This window comes from Haliaeetus albicilla, chromosome 2 (genome assembly GCF_947461875.1).
Source record: "Haliaeetus albicilla chromosome 2, bHalAlb1.1, whole genome shotgun sequence".
NCBI classification, from domain to species: domain Eukaryota; kingdom Metazoa; phylum Chordata; class Aves; order Accipitriformes; family Accipitridae; genus Haliaeetus; species Haliaeetus albicilla.
The window spans coordinates 81,022,847-81,043,852 of NC_091484.1; the positions used below are offsets into that span (position 1 = coordinate 81,022,847).

Below are 21,006 nucleotides of genomic sequence, written 5' to 3' on the forward strand. Positions count from 1 at the left end.
GTGGCGAAGCGTCGAGATACGGTTTTCGGTTTAAAGCGTCAGAAACTACGTTCACCGAAACCGGTAACTCGCAGCGTAGGGGAAACCAATCTGGTGCGTGCAGCTGTGCTCGCAGGGATGCTGGGTGGCTCCTCATCAAAACGGCAGGGTGTGTGCGTGGACATCCGTAGGGTTGCGCTCTGGGTCCGAGAGCGTTAACGTATTTTTGTTGTTGGAAGATGGAATGGAGCGTGTGCCTGTTAAATCTCAGGGCGGTCAAAAGCTAGGAGGGACCCTGAGCGGGTTTGGTGGCACAACTGCGGTTTTAAAAGATCTTGACCGTTTGGAGCAACGGCCTGGAAAAAATGATTCCTTTTTTGCAACGAGGCAGTTCACGAGGACAGATGTGTTGCTATGCTCTTTAGCACAAATACTCAACTTGGGACGTATAGGGTGATGAAGCCTCGGCTATACTAAGGCTTGAGAAAATGTATGTAGGTCTCTATGTCTGTCACCTGCGTGTATCTAGGAAAGTGAGTTCTAGTGAAAGTAAAGTTGCCAATGAGTCAAAAAAGAAAGGGAAAAAAAAAAAAGGCACGGTTGTCTGAAAAATGCAAAAGCTCTAGTGGCCTGTGTCAACAACTGTACCGAAGATGACGCAAAAATACTTTTTCCTCCGCTCAGTCGTACTGTCTTCACAAACGTTCACAAAAAAAAAAAGGCAGCTTTGGATTCCTACCCAGCTTTGTGCTAATGTTTTTTTTTTTCTTCTCTCAGCTGGATGTCAGCTGGCACCGTTTCGCCGTGGTTGCCCTTTCTTCTGCCGTGACGGTACGAGACAGATGGAAAGATTCCGTAGTGGCCTGTAAGTACAAGGTACGCCTATGATGTGTGTCTGCATTTTTCCAAAGGTACTTGCGGTATGGACTTTAACGTTGAGAGTGTGCCAACTCTCCTTCTACTTTTTTTTACATGAAATATTTTAACACAAATACTAAAAATAAGTTCTGTTCCGGAGCATGTTGCACCTATACAAAGTTTACTTCCCTCAGTTTATTTTCTCTTCCTGAAAGCATAATCTTTTGTTGCTGTGTGCTTGCTAGTAAATGATACTGTGAAAATAATTTTGTACTAAAAGACGGAAGAAACTGTTCGTAAGAGTTCAGCTGTTCAGAAGAAACAGACTTTGTTTTCATGATAAAAGCTTTATGCTTTTACAGTCAATGATTTTTTTTTTAAATATCTTATAGTAGTACTCAAAAACGTTACGGAGATAATTAGCATCTGTACTAAAAGCAATCAAGGTCAAAGAAGAGACGTGGACAAAACAGGACAAACGGGTGTCGCATCTGTGTGTTTTCCAGGCTTTCCCGGGAAGCATTAGCAGCCTTGTAACTAGTGACAGTGAGTCCTGAGGTGTTTTTGATGAGTTACTGCTTCAGTAATGTATTTTTTTCCTTTAACCTACAGTGTGTAATTTTGACTTCAGTTGGAAAGAGATTTTCCAAAATGGAAGTCTTTCTCTCTCAAAGAAATTTTGTTTTATGAACTTCCCATCAGAGTGGATCTTCAGAGGTGATCGACTTGACAGTAGAAGTCATCAGTAACAAGACTTTTCACTCTCTTTAAAAAAAGAAAAAAAAAAAAAGTCAATTTCCTTCCAAAGACCCAAGCACAGCCCATCTTCCTAAAGTTGATGGCATCACTGGTCTTTGGTTTCTCAGTTGTAACAGTCGAGATAACATGAAAAAGTGTTGCTCTGCATGCTTCAGTACTGCCAAAAGCATTAGGGAATCCGCCAGTCCTTTTTGGTAGTCTGAGGTATTGCAGCACTGGGGATTTTACAAATTGACTTGCATTGTTTAAACTGCAACTGCCAAATAGCTGTAGTATGTGATTTGTTAGGTGTATGTAAGCAGTTTAGGTATTTTTCTAAATGTTTAAAAAGAGAGGCAACTGAATGTTATGGGGTTTTTTTCCTGATGTTTTGACGGAGTGCTCTGAAGTACTTTCTTTGTCTGGCTTTCAATGGTGCGTTTCCCTGGCAGTTCAGTAGCACCTCTCTTGGGCAGCTCAGCTGGCCAGGTGTCCCTCCGCGTTCTGTAACACGCACAAAAACCCCTAGTCGCGTTATAACTGTGTACTTTGGAGAGAGATAATTTAATGGTATGAATTCAGAGCTGTGCAAGTTAAGGTAATGGAAAAGGAAAATCAAATACTTTTACAGTATAAGTATTTTTATTGGACGTATATAAACATGGGCACACCTTTTTAGTGTAAAGTGAATTATTGAGATTTATTCTTTATTTTTCATTTTGCTCTTTGGAGTTTTCCACTTCACTTTCGGCTTTATTCACCAAACAAGCAAGATGCAAAGCAGCAGCAGCAGCGCAAGGGCTGTAGCTGTTGCGGTGGATCCGTAAGCGTAGATTCTGATTGCGTACGACCTCGTCCCGCAGCCTCCCAGGGTTATCTCCCTGCAGCAGTGCTGTAAGGAAGGGAGGAGACGTTTTCCAACACCGGCAAGAGTGTTTACTTGTATGCTAAGAAGGTGTTCAAAATGGTATCGATTAGCCTAAATGCTGATTTTAAGTGTTCAGATCGCTCTTAACTTTTAAAGGAGGTGGTGTATTTCGAGCTGACCTGTTTACCTGGAATCCTGCTTTAGCTCAGCGACTCTTCTTGTGCACCCCCAGCCTCTGCTGGCAGGGCGGTATGAGAAGCTGGAAGGTCCTTGACTTAGTATAAACACTGCTTAGCAACAACTACAGCATCAGTGTGTTGTCAACATTATTCTCATCCTAAATCCAAAATGGCCCTGTACCAGCTACTCAGAAGAAAATGAACTTTATTCCAGCCGAAACCAGGACAACCCCAAACCCCCTGATTCTGGGTCTGCAATGGAAAAAACCAAACGACTTTGGGACTCCTGGGAAAGCCAAATCCACCTGGATTTGTGCAGCTGGAAAGCAAAAAACCCACCCCATTTTCATGCACAAACCCACAACCAAAACCCACACCCCTTTTTATGTTGTGGAAAAGCACTGAAACACACCCCAAACTGAGTATTTTGAAAAAGCAAAAAACTCCCCAGTTTGGGGAAGATTGGGGGTGAAGCACAGGCAGTTTGAGGGGCGTTGCTGGGGGTCCTCCCAGCGTGGATGATCTGGTGTGGATGCTCTGTTGCGGGTTATCCCAGGTGAGTTACCTGCTGTGGATCGTCCTGGGTGGACTCCCTGGGGTAGGTCATCCCCACCCGTGTCCCCCCATGCACCTCTGAACCCTCACCTACCCTCTCCCCGGCGTGTGTTTCTCCCCCTTATATGCCCCCCGCTGCTCCAGCCCGCCCCCTTCACCCATTCGAGTTTTTAACCCACGCGAGTTGCTTCCCCCCGCATCCCCTGCTCTTCTATCTCCTGTCCCCGTTCCCCCCCGGCTTCCTTTCCCGCCTCCATATTCCACCCCCCCCCCCCATCATCTGTCAGGCTCCATACCCTTGGCATGCTGCCTGCACCCCATTCTCTGTCATTTTTTTTTCTTCTTTTCCTTACAAGTTGTTGTTGTTTCTTTTAAATGATTAAACTGTTTTTGTTTCAAGCCATGAGTTTTCTCACTTTCGCCCTTCCGATTGTCTCCCCGTCCCACTGGGGGCGGGGGAACGAGTGAGCGGTCGTGTGGGGCTTTGTTGCTGGCTGGCGTTAAACCACGACACGAGGTGAGTTGCAAGCCCTGCCTGGCTAATGCTGGAGGCTCTCTATGTTCCTCCTGCCATCTTGACGGGCCATCCTTATTCTTCATTGCCGCTTTATAGCGAGCGCCTCTTGCTCTGTAAGCGGCAGTACTGGGGCCGTGCAGGTACTGCGTGTTGCAGGCAGCAAAGGGCAATTGTGACGCTCGCTGGCGGGAGCGGCAAGGAGTGCGGAGCCACGCTCCTGTAGGGAGCAAAGATGGAACCTCGAGGGCTCTATGGTTGTCTGCTGAGGTCTACTAATATCCCGACACGCCTCTTTGCTTTCCCTGCTTCACGTCGCATTACTTTGCGCGCCGGAGGGCGGGGCGGTAAGTAACACTGTGCAGCGTCTCTTCGATCAGAGACAAGCCCCGCACAAGAAGCCGTGCGTGCAGGATTAGGAGAGCAGAGTTCCGATAGCACGGAGGTGAGGAAAGGTGCGCCCACCCCAACCGAGCCCCAGGGTCACCAGGGTATCGCTCGCTTGCAGGTGGGCCGCTCGCATCTGGTGCGCTGGGACACGGCGTTTCCTGCTGGACAGAGCTGCCCCTCTGGCACAAAGCAGCTTTGGGTCTCTTGTGGCCTGCCTTCAGGCTGTCACCTGAACCAGGTGTTATGTTTTTTGTTTTTTTTTTTTTAAATCTCTCGCCAGCAGCTGTTGACTGGCTGCTTTCACTCCCGCAACCCTGATGCCACATGCAGAGGGATACAACAGTCCCTGGGGCTTGCTCCAGGGGACCACCCCCCCCCTCCCCCCTGCCGTTTGCAGGTCCCTGTGCTGCTTCTCCTCTCCAGATGATGGGGTGGGGGGGCAGGGACAGAAGCGACCACCCGAATTGTCTGTTCTTTGCACTTGACTGCTGTAAACGCTCCAGCCACTCGGGTGCTTTTTGGAACGGAGGCGATGAAGATGACTGCCCGGGCTGCGAGTGGGGAAAGGGCAGGGCAATGTAAGCCCTGTGCCCCCAGTAAGTAGCTGGCGCCTGTGGCTGGTCTCTGCTGGGCTGAGCTGTCAGTCATCCCTCATCCAGCTGCTGCTCAGAAGAGGATGGTTACGGGGATGCGGATGCTGCTGCCCGGTGACCGAAGGTGGGAACTGGCGTTGGGGAGGGGCGCATGCGCGGTGGCGTGTGTCGGTGGGCTCCAGCTGTTGCCGGGCAACCAAGACGCGGTACAGCAGCTCGACAGCTGCGCATGCGTGGCGGCGCGTTGACGGTGCTCGACGCTGTTGCCGGGCAACCAAGGTACGACACGGCGCATTGGCAAGGGCGCATGCGCGGCGGCGCGCTTTACGGTGCTCCCGCTGTTGCCAAGCAACCAAACCGCTTTACGGCCGCTCGGCAAGAGCGCATGCGCGCTGCGCCTTTTACGGCGCTTGCCGCTGTTGCCCGGCAACCAAAGCGCGACACGGCGCCTCCCCAACAGCGCATGCGTGACGGCGCGGTTTACGATGCTCCTGCTGTTGCCTGGCAACCAAAACGCTTTACGGCAGCTCAGCAAGGGCGCATGCGCGCTGCGCCTTTTACGGCGCTGGCCGCTGTTGCCCGGCAACCAAAGCGCGACATGGCGCCTACCCAACAGCGCATGCGTGACGGCAGGGTTTACGGCGCTCCTTCTGTTGCTCGGCAACCAAGCCCGTTACGGCAGCTCAGCAAGGGCGCATGCGCGTTGCGCCTTTTACGGCGCTAGCCGCTGTTGCCTGGCAACCAAAGCGCGACACGGCGCATGCCCAAGAGCGCATGCGTGACGGCAGGGTTTACGGCGCTCCTTCTGTTGCTCGGCAACCAAAACGCTTTACGGCTGCTCGGAAAGGGCGCATGCGCCTTTGCCCGTTTACCGCGCTCGCTGCTGTTGCCCGGCAACCAAAGCGCGACACGACGCCTCTGCAATCGCGCATGCGTGGCGGTGCGGTTTACGGCCCCTCCTGTTGCCTAGCAACCAAAACGTGTTACGGCAGATCGGCAACCGCGCATGTGCTTTGGCGCGTTTACGACACTGGCCACTGTTGCCTGGCAACCAAAGCGCGACACGACGCCTCGGCAAACGCGCATGCGCGGCGTCGCGGTTTACGGCGCTCCTGCTGTCGCCTGGCAACCAAAACGCGGGCAGCAGCTCGGAGCCGCGCATGCGCGGTGGCGGCGCGTTTCGCCAGCGCTCTCTTCCTCCACCTATTGAACAGACTTCGGTACTGCAGCTGCGGTGCCGCCCGTGCGCGCTGCCGCCTTGTGCCAAGCGCTCGCCGCTGCCACCTCGCGGCCAATGTTCGGTACTGCAGCTCGGAGGCTGCGAGGGCGCGGGGCTGCCGCTGTCCTGCACCTGCCGTCCGACGGTAACGGCAGTGCGGCACCGGCGGCAGGTGCCGCCGCGCTCGTTGCTTCCTCCCGGTGAGGAAACGCCGCCGGCGAGGAAAGCTTGCACGGGCTGTCTCTGCCTGGCCTCCCTCTCCCCGCGGCGCGGGAGCACGAAGGGACAGGCGGGGCGCTTACCGGCTGCGGGCAGGAGCTGCTGCGGCTGAAGCTGGAGAGGCCACAGAAAGGTAGAGAAGAAGAAATGGAAGGCTGGCCGGCCAGCAGCTGCCCCCCGCTGCAGGCAAGAGAGAGCCTGCCTCTCCGCGTGTGGAAGGATCCCTCTTCGTAGTCCGCAGCAGGTCAGACCGCCCAGGTGCACCGCAGGGTCCGTACGCAGCACCGACGGTGCGGTACGGCCACGTAGCGTGCGAGCGAACGAGGCTCCGTGCCTAGGAGGCCTCGTCCTGCAAGACCTATGAGACGCGTGTTCTCCTAGGGGGAGGGCGGCCACGCTGCCGGAGTTACAGAAGAGGAGGGGAGCGGGAGAGGAGCAGAAAGGAGCGTCTGAACTGGCAAATTCTCCTGGCAGTGCCAAGAACAAGAGCTGTGGCGAGCCCCGGGCCCTCGGGGCCCTGCCTCCCCTCTTCCGCGTTCTGGTCCCTCCCTGCCCCTCCCCTGGGCCCCTCTCTTTCCCACACCGCTGCCTTTTTTTTTTTTTTTCTTTTTCCTTTCCTCCCTTGTACCCCTGATACGGAAAAGCCGGTCGAAGAAACTCCCTAAGACTCGTTTTGGAGTTTTAGAAAGCAGGCGTTCTTCATTGCAGCGCTGGATGCACGGGGGATAGTTGCACCTAGCGTGCATGCCACAGCTTTAGCACAAACAGGTTATACAGAATAACTAATTGCATGTTAATCAGATTAGTATACATATACGTAAAAACGATGGCAACCGATTATCGTAGTACTGCCTACATCCGATCGCGCGCCATGAAGGATCCATTTGAGACGAAGGGCTGCTTTTGCAACCACCGACCCATTGGAAGTTCTTGCTGGCTGTCCCCAAAGTCTTTATTCTTGTCCTTGTTCTTTGATCTTGAAGCTTAACGCAGTTTCAATCACCTGTGGTCAGTTTCAGCATTGTTCTCATCTAGCGTACAGGAACATCTAGTCATAAGAGCAAAGAACTGCAAAACTTAGGAGTACCTACCTCTGCTAGTTAATTGCTTGGCTATACTTTTGTCTATTGTTTCAGTCGTAGTGTTAGTATAAGATTTCTAATAATTATTTACCAAATCTCACTTTTGCAGTCACCTAGCAGCAAACCAGTTTCCACAGCTGGTACAAAATATTAAAACCATCCCAATATTTAGACGTGCCACACAGAATGTATGGAAATAGGCTATCAGAGGTGTCCGAGGGGCAGGGGGGGCGCCGCGGGGCGCCCCGAGACCCGGAGCAGACTCGCTGGCAGGACTCAATAGGCACGCGACTGACTGAATAAACGCTGGCCGCCCATCCCCTTTGCCCTCCGGGCTGCGTTTGCGCTCCCTTTGCACGAGGCGAGGGGCCGTGAGGGAGCCCAGGGGAGGAGGAGGTGAGGCGCTGGGGGGGGGTTGGGCCGTGCACACACCCCCCCCCCCGTTCCTGCTGGGCTCCAGCTGTTGCAAATATTCTGGTAAAGAAATAAAAATTTAATCCCATAGAAGAGTTAGGTTTGATTAAGAAGTAAAATTGTGAAGCATAACGTATAGGATCGTTAAGTTTGAAACGTAGCCATAGAAACTTTAGGAACTGTGTTCGCGTGACTCTAGGAACCTTAATATTGTTAAAGTTTGAAATAGCTAACCCTAGAAACCTCACCAGGAAGTTACTGGTTTTTCTACGTTCTGTTTCAGGAAACTAAGGAAACCGTCGTGGACACCAGTTTGCTGCTTGGAAACCCCCTTACCCTTCCCATCTCGATTTGAGTATCGAAGATTCCAGTCAGCAGAGCTAAGTGTAACTGACCAATGATTGTTTTTAAATAAGAACATTGATAAGGTTATATAATCAAAGGACCGATCATTATAAAGGTTAAATTTAAGAACGAGCAGAGTATGCATTTTTACGGAAGGAGCTTAGGTAACAACGACCTGACAAGAAAAGTCTGTAAAAACGGATGGATTTTGATACTAAGCGGGACACGCCTTCGGAGGAGCGATCCCCCGTGTCCCCAGCGCTGCGATAAACAAAGTGCCTGCTTCTTAACTTCACGTTGGTGTTGAGGAGTTTATTCCGGATTTCGGTAACGGTTTCGGCGACCCAGATGGGACCTTGCGAGTGAGACTGGACGAGATCGAGTGTCGATCGAACTCCGGCCGGCACCGAGGTATTCTCGGGGAGAACCATCACCCTCGACTCGCAAAGCTCCTCGCAGCGTTCCCTGGAAAAAAGGTAAGGCGCTGCTTCTTTGGAATTTGTTTGGAAAGCCTGCCCGTGAGGCGCGGCGAAAGCTTCGCAGGGTTGGGGCTTGGAGGGTACCCGTCCGCAGCGGAAGCCTAGGCGTCTGCCCGTAAGTCATAAGCGAAAGCTACTGCTGGGTTGGAGTTTGTGTATTATTTGGGACAATTGTCATTTGCATTTGTTTGGTATTTGGTATTTGAATGTATATAAGTATAATGGCATTAGCAAAATTGTTTAAGAATAAGAGTGCGGGAAATAGAACTGCTGATGAAAAGTTACCAGAAACATCACCGTTGGGACGTTTATTGGCACATTGGGGTGAATTGCAGGAAAAATGGTAAACAAACAGAACTTTGAGTTACAATACTATATTGCAGTTCCTGTTGTTTTGTAGGAGAGAGAGTAAATGGAATAAAGTGCTATATGTAGACTTGTTCTTTTTTAAGTGAACGTATCTGACGGGGACCGGAGGGGAGTCTCCCAGCACAACCTCTGGTTACAGCTAAACTGGGAGAACAGAAAATTGAATTTGAATTGACACTAGAGTCACCTTTTCAGTTTTAAATACCTTAGAGGGAGAGTTAAGTTTTGAAGAAATTGGTAGTGTCGGTGCAACAAGTGAACGAGAAACTAGACCCTTCTTTAAATCTTTAACAATGAAATTAGGAAAGCAATGGGTCACTCAGCAGTTTTTGTATGTGCCACATTCTCCTAAAATCCTGTTAAGGAGAGATCTATTTGAGAACTTAGAGGCAGAAATTAAATTAAAAAATGGAGAGATTAAAACTTTAATTCCAGAAACTAAACGTATCGAAGCAGTGGCTTTGTTGTTAACAGGACGCTTACCGACAGCAGAAGATTATACCAGTCAAAGTATAATGCTGTAATTCCAATCGTCTGGACTGGGAAGTTCCTGGTAAATCCAAAAAGCAGAACCTGTGAGAGTTGATTTAAAGCCAGGATCGAATCCGGTAAGAATTAAACGATACCCCCTAAAACCGGAAAGTCGGAAAGGGTTAGTAATGGTAATGCAAAAATTTTTAAGATACAAATTGTTAATAGAATGTGAATCCAGATATAACACCCCGATCTTGCCTGTTAAAAGGCTAATGAAAAAGATGATAGATTAGTTCAAGACCTCCTCAGAGCAATAAATCAAATAGTACAAGATATTCATCCGGTAGTAGCAAATCCTTATACTTTGTTAACAACCCTAACGGAGAAACAAGAATGGTTCACAGTGTTAGACGGAAAAGATGCCTTTTTCCGTATTCCCTTGGATCCCAATAGTCAAGAGGTTTTTGCTTTGGAGTGGGAAAATCCTGAGACTGGGAGAAAAACACAATATATGTGGACAGTCTTGCCTCAAGGCCTTAAGAATAGTCTTACCGTGTTTGGAAATCAATTGGCACAAGAATTAGAGGTTTGGAAGAAAGAAAATAATCAAGAAATCTTGCTGAAATATATGGATGATCTGTTAATTGTAGCTGAGATGGAAGAACAATGCACAAAGTTAACTATTAACTTTTTGAACTTTTGGGGAATCAGTGGATATCGAGTGTCAAAAGAAAAAAACCAAATAACCCAGAAAGAAGAAACTTATTTGAGTTTTAAAATCCTAAAAGGACAGAGACAATTGGGAACTGAGAGAAAAGAGGCAGTTTGTCGTCTCCCCGAACCTAAGACTAAAAAAATGAATGACGAGCATTTCCGGGAATGGTTGAGTGGTGTCACCTGTAGATTATAAATTGTGGCTTGCTGGCCTGACCTTTACAGGAGCAGCTCAAAACCTCAAACAACGGATTGGACCGATGCCGAGAAAGCTACTTTCCAAGAATGGAAACAGGCTGTAATCGGGGTGCCAGCCCTAGGCCTGCCAGATCTCACAAAGACACTTGAACTTTTTGCTCGTGAAAGAAGAGGTATAGCTCTGGGTATCCTGGCCCAATATTTAGGGCCAAGTGGGCGAGCGGTGGCCTACTTCTCGAAGCGATTAGGTAATGTGAGTCTGGGATGCTCTGGTCGTCCGAGAGCCGTCGCTGCAACTGTGCTACTGATCCAGGAAGCTCGTAAGTTCACCTGAGGACAAAGGATTACTGTACGTTTCCCATACGATAACTGTTGTGCTAAAACAGAAAGGGGGGCATTGGTTATCCCCTAGCAGGATGCTGAAATACCAAGTGGCGTTGCTGGAACAAGATGATGTTTACCTAAAAACTACTACCACCGTTAACCCTGTTGCGTTTTCAACAACTGATCAAGTTAAAGGAGAACTGGAACGTGACTGCTTGCAGACAATCGAAAGAGTTTACTCCGGCTGACTGGATCTCTGAGATGTGCCGCTAGAAGAAACGGATTGGGAACTATATGCCGACGGAAGCGGTTCCATCTGTGAAGGAAAACGTTTATCAAGATAGACAATAACTACCGAGGAGGTAATTGCGTTGCCAACTTTGCCTTCGATGATATCTGCCCAAAAGGCTGAATTGATGGCTCTTATTCGAGCTCTGGAACTAAGTCAAGGAAAGCGAGTCAACACTTGGACAGACTCAAAGTATGCTTCTGGAGTAGTACGTGCACGTGGAGCGATACGGAGAGAAAGAGGACCGTTATCTGCACGAGGAACCACCATTCAGCACGCAGAACAAATACTGAAATTGTTAGAAACCATTCAGAAACCAACAGCAGTCACGATAACGCACTGTAAAGCACATCAGTTAGGTAAGACCGGTCCTAACGCAGGTAACCGACTGGCTGATAAAGCTGCTAAAGAGGCTGCGGAAAAAGGCATCCTAGCACTAGTTCCAGAGAAAAGTATAAAATTGCCTAAAGAAACTCCAAATTATAACGAAGAAGATGAAGAATTAATTATTAGATCGCAGGCTAACAAAATGAAACAGGATAGGCTGTAACACCGACAGGTCAAATAATAGTCCCACCCACAATAATAAGAGAAATTGCCCGAGCTGAACATCACAAAGTATACTGGGGAACAGAAAGTGAAATATGACAAAGATTGTTTAAACAATTAGAAGCGGATGTGAAATTTATATATAAAAATATCCCCGAATCAGTAATAAGATCATCTTTGGGATTATGAAATAAGGAAAATTTTTAGGAGAATATTAGCAAATTGATTTTATAGAACTGCCTTGAAAAGAAGGATATATCCTAGTTTTAGTTGATATCTTTACTGGGTGGCCCGAGGCTTTCCCTTGTCGCACCAACAAAGCAAGGGAAGTACTCAAAGTCTTGCTCAAAGAGATAATACCAAAATATGGGGTGCCTGTAAGAATGTCATCTGACAATGGCCCTCATTTTATAGCAAAGATTATGAGACAAGTTGAGCAAAGTACTATCTATAGATTGAGACTATCACACCCCATATAGACCACAAGCAAGTGGGGGGGCGGGGGGGGGAGAGAGAGGGGGGCGGAGAGAGAGAGAGAATGAACTATACCCTTAAGCAACAGTCGAGTAAAATTTGTCAGGAAACCTCACTCCTCACATGGGTTAAAGCATTACCCATGGCTCTATTAAGAATCAGAGTATAGCCAGAAGAGAAAGAAAATTTAAGTCATTATGAAATGTTGTATGAAAGACCGTATCAAGAGTCCTATGTTCTGAGTATCTTGAGTGCCTTTGGAGATATGTTTTTAAAAGGTGTTACGATTTCTTTCAGCAATTCTTTTCAAGAACTTTGTCAGTATGTCTCCACAGCTGGACCCTTAGAATTGGACGTAGCAGCGCATCCCTTCCGACCAGGAGATCGAATATCTATAAAATCACTGAGAAGCGGAAAGGACCGTATCGAGTCATTTTAACAACCCTTATAGCAGTAAAGGTCTGGGAGAAGAACCTTGGCTTCATTATTCAAGAATAAAGAAAGCACCAACAAGAAACCGGAAGTCTACAGAAACTGGCCCTTTCAAACTGAAAATCTATAAGTAAGTTTCACATTATCTATTTGGGAAAACAGCTGTGTAAAGTTGATAATATTGGGGTTGCTATTAGGAATATTGTTGAGGGCAATAATCTTTTTGTGTGTTTAGAGGGCGTATGCATTTTTTTTGAGGGGTTCTAAACATGAGATAAACAAAATGAAACAATTATTGTTTGAGCTTTTAACCTTGAGATTAACCGTTTTTGTAATTTGGATTTAAAAAAAAAGAATCTAGTTTTGTAACTGATTCAAAGTTTTGCAAAGAGACAAAATTTAACCTCAGTAACAGCCTGCCTTCCGATTCCAAAGTCAGATGAAAATCTAGTTCCGTGGAGAATACTGACATTGAATTTAACCAAAACTTGAGAAAAGATGCAGAACAACGAGAATCATTTTAGCAAATTAAATGGGATGGATTTAAAAGCCAATTATTTTTTTTAAATTTGAAAGAAGGAATTATAGCGTTCTGAATTATAACATTACCAAACCATCCACCTCGTGGACAAAAGAATTCATTTAATCGCCCTCCGGGAGAAACTTGTACAAGCACCCCTTGGGGCTGTCAGTTGCCAAGACCGTAGAGACAAGTGCAAAAGGAACTTGGGATCATATTTAAAATATAAAACGATGTCTAGAATTTACTGGAGTTCCAGGATCCTTGTTCGAGCCACCCAGTCTCGGGACCATCTATGGAAATTTAGACTGGTTTAGACAACCAGAGAAAAATCACACATCCTAAACAGAGCTGAATGAAGGTTTATACTTGCAGCTCCTCTGACCCCAAACTCCAAAGACTTTCTCCAGTAGCTAAAGCTCTAAGACGGGGATGTATTTGTAGAAAGCATAATAACATTTGACATGATCTTTGGTCCCCTCTTCGGGACCAAACGGAAAAAATTTCGCTTGGAGTTGACTGTATTAAAGGACAGGTGAAAAGTTCAGGCTTAACTGTTTGGGTGACTAGTGATGATATATGATCCACTCACCTTTTCATGAAACAGAAAGGCAAATCGTGGACTTTAGACTTAATAACTCTATCCTCTCTCTGGAAGAAATCTCCCTTGTGGCCTCGCTGGTGGACCTGGGTAAATGGAAAAGATGATACCTGGCAATGGCCAAGTCTTAGAACTAAAATAAGAGGGGTATTAAAATCTGTATTTTGACCCCAGTTAACACCTCTTCCCAATCAGCTGACTCTTGACATCTTTCATTCAATCAAGGAAGTGCCTGCTGCTTAAGTTCACATTGGTGTTGAGGAGTTTTGTTCCGGATTTGGGTACCACAGCTGCGGGCCGGGGCTGGAGGAGCCGCAGGTGCGGGCAGTGAGGCTGATGGGGACGGCCCCTCCCTGGCCAGGGGGGGCTGCCGGGGGAGGGGCCGGGGCGGGGCCGGTGGGAGCCCAGGCAGGAGCGGAGCGGCGGCCGGGGTGCGGCTGCCCCTCGGGAGAAGGTGAGCGGGGCCGGGCGCCCCTCGGACCGCGAACGTCGGAGGCGGGGGTGGCCCGGGGGAGGTGGGGGCCGCCTGTGCAGAGGCCGAGCCCTGGGGGCTCACAGGGCGGCTGGGAGCACGTGCGCGCGCGGCCGGGGGGGGGGGGGGGCGCTCACAGGGCGGCTGTGAGCACGTGAGCGCGTGGAGGGGTGCTCACCGGGCCCCGTGACGGGGCTGCGCAGTTGGCCGGCGGGTTCCGGGGAAAGCCCCGAGGGAGGACGGTGGGGCCCGTGTCGGACGCACGGAGCGGTGGCGGGGCCGCGCCGTGCCGTGCCGAAGCGGCGGCGGCGGGCGCTGCCCGGAGCCGGAGCCGGGCGGGGGGTGCCGCGCCGTGCCGGAGCCGGGCGGCGAAAGCGCGCCGGAGCTGCCCGGAGCGGCGCTGGGGGCTCGGCGGGAACTGCGGCTGCGCCGGCGTGGGGGTGGGCGGAAACGGAAGCGGCGTCCCCTCGGGGCCAGGCAGCAGGGCAGGCTGCCTCCCGGGGCATGCCGGGAGCTGTAGTTTTCGCGGACTCGGCGGCCAGGCGGCAGCGTGGCTCTCGGGCGTGGCGTAGTCCTCGCTGCCGCCGCGGCCCCCGGAGTCCGACAAGGTCAGACGCAGGAGCGTTACCGGTTTCGTGTGGTTTTCCGCGGGCTTCCCGCCGCGCCCGCTCCCCGACCAGCCGTGCGGACGCGCCTCCCGGGCGCATGCGCCGTCCTGCGCGTGGGGCAGCCCGGCGTTCGCTCGCTGCTCTGACCCCTCCGGCGCATGCGGGGTCCCTGGGAGCAGCGTGGTGGCGCGCAGGGCGGGGGTCTCAGCGGCAGCGGGCGAGCGCCGGGACCGCGGGTGAGGCGAGCGATCCCCTCCGGCGGGGGCGGTGGCGGGGGGTGCCTCCTGCCCGCTGGCCGCCCGGGGCTGGCGGGACGGGAAGCTGCGAAGCGGCCGCCGCGGCAGGCTCCCGGTCCGCCGGAGGCGAGCCGGGCCGGGGCAGCGCCGGGCAGTTCCCCGAGAGCCGATAGAAGGGAAGAGGGGACGGAGGCGGGCACCTCCCAGGCGCGGCCAGCGGGCGCCTCCCCAAGTCGCCGGAGCTCCCCCGGCGCCCTCGCTCGGCCCGTGCGGCTGCCCCCAGCTCCAGCCCCTCCCCTGAAGCCTGTGCTGTAGCCGCAGGCAGCCCCCGGGCCCTGTCGTGAGGGCAGCAAGCTGGCCCTGCGATGTTCTCGAGTCTCCCTGAACGTGGGTGCCGTTAGCAGCGGCACGGGGAACGAGCGGCGTCTGCGGAAGCCCCTGCGGAAGGAGGGGCTCCGGCCAGGGTCGAGCTACGGTAATAACGGTCACTGCTGCCTCTTTCCCTCTCCCAGAGGCCACGCTGTGAGTGCGGTTGTCCGTTCGTCCCCGGGGATGCCGTTGACTGCAGCAGCCTCAGGCTTGCGTGGGCTGTCTCTGCCTGGCCTCCCTCTCCTCGAGGCGCGGGAGCACAGAGGGACAGGCGGAGCGCTTACTGGCTGTGGACGGGAGCTGCTGAAGCTGGAGAGGCCACAGAAAGGTAAAGAAGAAGAAACAGCAGGCCATCTGGCTGGCAGCTGCCTCCCGCTGCAGGCAAGAGAGAGCCTGCCTCTCTGGGTGTGGGAGGATCCCGCCTCGTAGTCCACAGCAGGTCAGACCGCCAGGGTCTGTATGCATGACCAGCAGCGCGGTACGGCCACGTAGTGAGCGAGCGAGCGAGGCTACGTGTCTAGGAGGCCTCATCTCGTAAGAGCTGCGAGGCGCTCGCGTGTTCCGTTATGTGGAGGACAGCCAAGCGACTGGAGTTACAGAAGAGCAAGGGAGGAGAGAAGGAGAAAGAAGCGTCTGAACTGGCAAGGTCTCCTGGCAGCTCCAAGAGTGAGAGCTGTGGTGCGTCCTGGGCCCTCGGGGCCCTGTCGCTCCTCTTGTGCCTCCCGGTCCCTCCCTCCCCCTCTCCTGACCCCCTCGCTTTCTCATGCTGCTGTGATGTTTGTTTTTTTTGTTTGTTTGTTTGCTTATTTTGCTTCCCTGTGCCTCCTCTCTTCTGTCTATTCTCTTGTCCTGCTCCCTCTTCCTCCCCCCCTTCCTCTCTCTCTCTCTCATTCGACTGCCCCCCTTTCTTTTTCTTTCTGCGTTCTTGTCCTGCTCCCTCTCCCCCCCCGCCCCCCGTCTTTGTCCTGCAGCCAGTCACTGTTTTTTCCTTTTCCATCTCCTTGTCCTGATCTGCATCCGCCTCTTTCCCCGCCTCCCAATTTCTCTGGCCTGTTGCCCTGGCGTTCTTTTCCTCTCTGCGCCTGTACGTGCCGCTCTGTGTCCCTGCCTTCCTATCTCTCTTCTTCCTACTTTCTGTTTCTATCCCTTTGTCTTGCTCGCTGTTGCTGTTTATTTTTGTCATTCTGGATCTCACTGTCCCCGTCCTCCTTCCTGTTCATCTCTTACTCTCTGTGACCCTTTGTGCTGCTTCCTGCCCCTTTTTTATTCACCCTCCCTCTCTCTGCAGGGCTCCTGATACCTCTCTTTCTAAGTTTCCCAACCCCCTGTGCTTCTCACGGTCTCTGTCTCTGTCAGACACTCTCTCTCTCTCTCTCTCTCTCTCTCGTTCCCATTGTTCTTGTCTGTCGCGCTGTCTTGCTTCCTGTCCCGTAGTTTCTCGCTGTATCCCTTTGTCCCGCTCCCTGCTCTTATTCGTATTCCTCTCTGTCCTGAGGACCATCCCAGGTTTTTATCTCCGTCCTGCCGCTGTCCTGATTTTTCCTTCTCTGCCATGTTCCCTGTCCCTCTTTCTGTCTCTTTTCCTCTGTCCCTGCTGCTTATTTCTCCATCTCTGTCCAGACCCCTGTCCCTTCCCCCCCGCCCCGCCTTGCTGTTCCTCTGCCTTGCTTTCTTTCGCTGCCTTTTCTGTCTGTCTTTCTCTGCCCCATTCCCTCTCCCGCCCTTTCTAACTGTGTCCGCCTGTCCAGCTAGCTGTCGCTTCTTTCTTTTTTCTGTTCCTCAGTACTTTTTTCTTTTTCCGTCTCTCTCTCCCGCTGCCCATCGCAGTTGGTTTTTTCCCCTCCGATGCTGGCCTGCTCTTTGTCCCTTTTGTCTCTCTGTGTCCTTCTGTCATGCTCCCTGTGTCTATTTAATCCCTTCATCTCTGTCCTGCAGCCCGTCGCTACTTTTTTTTTACCTCTTCCATGCCTTTGTCCTGCTCCCCGTCCTTGTCTCTCTTTCCCTTGGTTCTGCCTCCCGTCCTTTTTTCCTTTCTTGCTCCATCTCTCTGTCCTGCTCCCTATCCCTCCCGCGCTCTCTCTGTTTCTGTGTCCTTCCCCTTGCCTTTCCCCACGGTCTCTGTCTTGTACCCTCTTTGGTTTTCTTGTTTTCTGGGTGGCTGGGCCCGGCTACCCGCGGGGGTGCTTCGGCTGGGGGTTTGGGGTGGGGGCCTGGCCGTGCCGGTGATGGCGGGGAAATAAAGCCTGAAACGGCAATCGTGAAGCGATGCCCTGCCTGTGCTGGGGCTGCCCGGCAGAGGCGTGGGGCCGGGCCCTCCGCGGGTCCCGAGCACTCCCCGAAACTATGTGTGGGGCCCCGGGGGTGCAGGGCTGTGGGGTGGCTTACGCTCGGCGTCGCCTGTGGGCACTGCAGGGTCAGAAATGGAGAACAAGTTTTCTGTTCCTGGGCTTGACAACAGGCTCGCGTGGCTGATGTGGGGGCTCGGAAACAGACCGAGCTGCGCGGCTTTGGGCCCAGAAACAGAGGTCCGGCCCTGCGTGTTTGGGCCTTGAGAACGGGCTCAGCAGCCGGGTTTTTTGGCTCCCAAATGGGCCCCGAGTCAGCTGGTGTGGGGGCCAAAAGCGGGAGCCGGCTTGGCTGGTTTTGCAGGCGGGTGGGAGGGTGTTGGGGGCTGCGGGGGGAAGCGGGGGGTGGGCAGGGTGCGTGGACCCTCCCTGGAGATGGGGGTCTGGTTGTGTCGGACGCCGAAGTTTGGGAGTCCGGCACGCAGCAGGCCGAACTCAACATCTGTGATGGTCTGTGGGGGGGAAAGGCGCTTTTCAGACCCCATATGCCCTCTCTGAGTCCAGCTCTTCTTTCTGCGCTGCTCAGAATAGTTGTTAAGTAATTAATCGCGCAAACTAACGAATATTTATTCGGCGTGTAACTCTGATGTTTAATCCCAATGCTCCAGTTTTGACAGCAGTTGATATACAACCTTATGGAAAGCCCAGACCGTTGCACGTAGCTGGAGCTTGTAAGGAGAAGCAGCTGAAATCAGCCGGAGCTTCAGTGCGGAGCTGGGGCTTCAACGAGCCAGAACTGTAGCAAGCGGGAGCTGGAACGAGGCGGGGTGTCTGCTGTCTGGAGCGTGCATTAGCCAGAGGCAAAAGTACCTGCGGCTGTAACGAGCAGGAGGCGCGATTAGCTGGAGTGTCTTTTCGCTGGAGCGTCCGTCGGCCGGACTGCGCTCCCAGCACGGCGGAAGAGCGGCCGGGCGCGGGCAGGGCTGTCCGCAGCAAGCCGCTCCGAGCAGCAGGGAGGTGAGTTGTCCTTCTGCCAGCGGGGAGCCCGGCCTCTTCCCTCGGGCATGCAATCCACACCGCACTCCTCTCTCTGCGTGGAGGGTCTCTCCCGGTCCGTTCCCGCGGGCAGAAGCGAGGTGGGGGTCCCCCGTCTCTCCTGGGGCAGCCCCCCCTGCGAGGGGGCGCGGGCGAGGTGTCGTCGTCCCCTCGGTACCGGGCAAAGGGGAGAGAAACCGGCCGGCGGGAGCTCCTGGGGTGCAGAGCCCTTCCGGCAGAATCCTCCCCTGTCTTTTCACCGTTGGCTGGGTGTGACAAGCAGGTTCATTTCTTTGTCTCCTCTTCTCCCAGTGTCACCTTCCGCGTCACACGAAGAAAATCCTGCGTGGTCAGTTCCGCTTGCTGCTCAGGTAATCGCACGTATCGGGCTGGGGGAGCGGAGAGAAACACTTGCGAGTTCGAGGGCGCTACAGATGCTCCACGTTAAACCCACAGAGAAGGCAAATTTGCTGCTAGTGCAGAAAGGGTGATGGAAAAATTGCTGTTCACAGATCGTGCCCTGTTCCTGAACTGGTCCCTTGATGTGTTTTTGTTTCAGGGGAAAGAATGAAATTTCCTGTCTGGTAAATTCAGAGCTGCCTGTTAGCTTCTTCAGGGTCGAGTGTTTCTCTTCTCTCTGTTCATACTGATTTGATGGGCAAGCTGGAAATAGCCTTTTACTTTTTTATGTATAACTGAATTTTTAGGAATATGTGGTGTCCCCGTAGTTCATTTTTGAGCACCTAGATGCCAGTAGAAATGTAATGAGCGAAACATGATGGGAACTGGTACTTCAACTTGATTTTTATTTGGGTTTTTTTTTTCCTTCCCCATTAAGAGTGTTGATGGCATGTTGTCCCGTGGGACAATCCCCATTCCGTTCAGCGGAGTCTTCAGTCTAGGACTTTTAAGTGGAAAAAATTTGTCCTTCCAAAAAGGGACTAGTCATTCCTAGGACCGAGGCATAGACTTGGAGAGTCGCTTAAGTACGTGATCGGAATTAAAGCCAACTTTCAGTTGATGTTGCTGCTGTTGGTCTTTGCTTTCATTGATTTCTCCATCACTCCCTCGTGGTTGGGAGCTCTGAATCGTAATGTTTTTCGGTCTCTAACGCATTTCCACCCCCACCCCCCAAAAAAAGGAGAGGCAGTGTCTAAAAGTTAATTAGTTTCCTCACAAATGCGTGAGTAAATAAAATTTGAGTTATGATGATTAAAACCATATAAATGACACCAGTCTTGCAGATCTGGATTATTTCGGAACAGGCATTCATCACACGCAGAAGTCGTCAGGGTACGGATCACCTGCGCTTCATGCTCTGACAAGACAAAATGCTGAGGCAGGGATGAGCTCTGAAAGAAGAAGAAAGAAAAAAAAAAAAGAAGGCTACAGGGTCACGGTTTTGTTTTGTTGTTGTTTGTTTTTAGAGAGTGCAATATTGACTGGTGCCAGCCTGCAGAGCTCTTGTGCTGCCTGACCTCTCCTTCTCTTTCATGGCTGTAATTGTCGTTTGGATAAGTGTAGAAGAGCAATTAAGTTACTTGCCTCTGTGAATGTGCTGGTAATACCAGGAAGGCAAATGCTTGAACCAGTAGTGAATAACTTGGCGACGAGTAGAATTTCTGAAGGAAGAACAGCAGCAGCAACAGGAAGCAAATAGCAAGTGACCAAAAACTTGCGTGTGTCAAAGGCATCAAAGCTTTCTTGCCGAACGTTGTTTGGCAATATGTTCCAAATGGCTTTTTTCGGTAAACGTAAATTTTCAGGAAGTTCAGGGCTGTGTGTGGCAAAACGTGTCCCTCTGCGTACGCGTCCTGCTACGTAAATAGCATGGGTCAGTGGCAAGTCCAGTGGCAGGGCTGCTGTGCCCTACTCTCGACGTTGCCGTGGTAGTGTTGCGGTATTTAGACCTTCACGGACGGGCCGAGGAATGGAAGGAGAATGCCCGTTTTCTGTAAGGGCTCAGAATGCCGACCCTTTTCTCTGCCTGCTGCTCCCCTGTGCGTGAGATGAAGCTGTTTTATTTTTCTCCCTTGTTCCCGGTCTAAATATTTCTGGAGCTGTTGCTGCTGTGGGTTTGCAGTTGGTGTTACTGCGTTTTTGTAGCGTTCTGGCGATGGGTCGTTTCCGCTGTGGCGAAGCGTCGAGATACGGTTTTCGGTTTAAAGCGTCAGAAACTACGTTCATGGAAACCGGTAACTCGCGGCGTAGGGGAAACCGATCTGGCGCGTGCAGCTGTGCTCGCAGGGCTGCTCGGTGGCTCCTCATCAAAACGGCAGGGTGTGTGCGTGGACATCCGTAGGGTTGCGGTCTGGGTCCGAGAGCGTTAACGTATTTTTGCTGTTGGAAGATGGAATGGAGCGTGTGCCTGTTAAATCTCAGGGCGGTCAAAAGCTAGGAGGGACCCTGAGCGGGTTTGGTGGCACAACTGCGGTTTTAAAAGATCTTGACCGTTTGGAGCAACGGCCTGGAAAAAATGATTCCTTTTTTGCAACGAGGCAGTTCACGAGGACAGATGTGTTGCTGTGCTCTTTAGCAAAACTACTCAACTTGCGACGTATAGGGTGATGAAGCCTCGGCTATACTAAGGCTTGAGAAAATGTATGTAGGTCTCTTATGTCTGTC

At 51.6% G+C, this 21,006-nt stretch overlaps 2 long non-coding RNA genes across 2 annotated transcripts; one reads left to right on the forward strand and one right to left on the reverse strand.

Moving 5' to 3' along the window:
- Positions 1–6,783: 6,783 nt before the first annotated feature.
- On the reverse strand, positions 6,784–13,890 carry LOC138684520 (uncharacterized). The gene is made up of 2 exons (XR_011323792.1): positions 13,368–13,890; positions 6,784–7,160 (listed from the first exon to the last, which is right to left on the reverse strand). It is a non-coding gene; the product is annotated as an uncharacterized lncRNA (long non-coding RNA).
- Positions 13,891–14,641: 751 nt separating this feature from the next.
- Positions 14,642–18,886, forward strand: LOC138684519 (uncharacterized). Its single transcript, XR_011323791.1, has 3 exons — positions 14,642–15,739; positions 18,015–18,363; positions 18,694–18,886. It is a non-coding gene; the product is annotated as an uncharacterized lncRNA (long non-coding RNA).
- Positions 18,887–21,006: the final 2,120 nt, after the last annotated feature.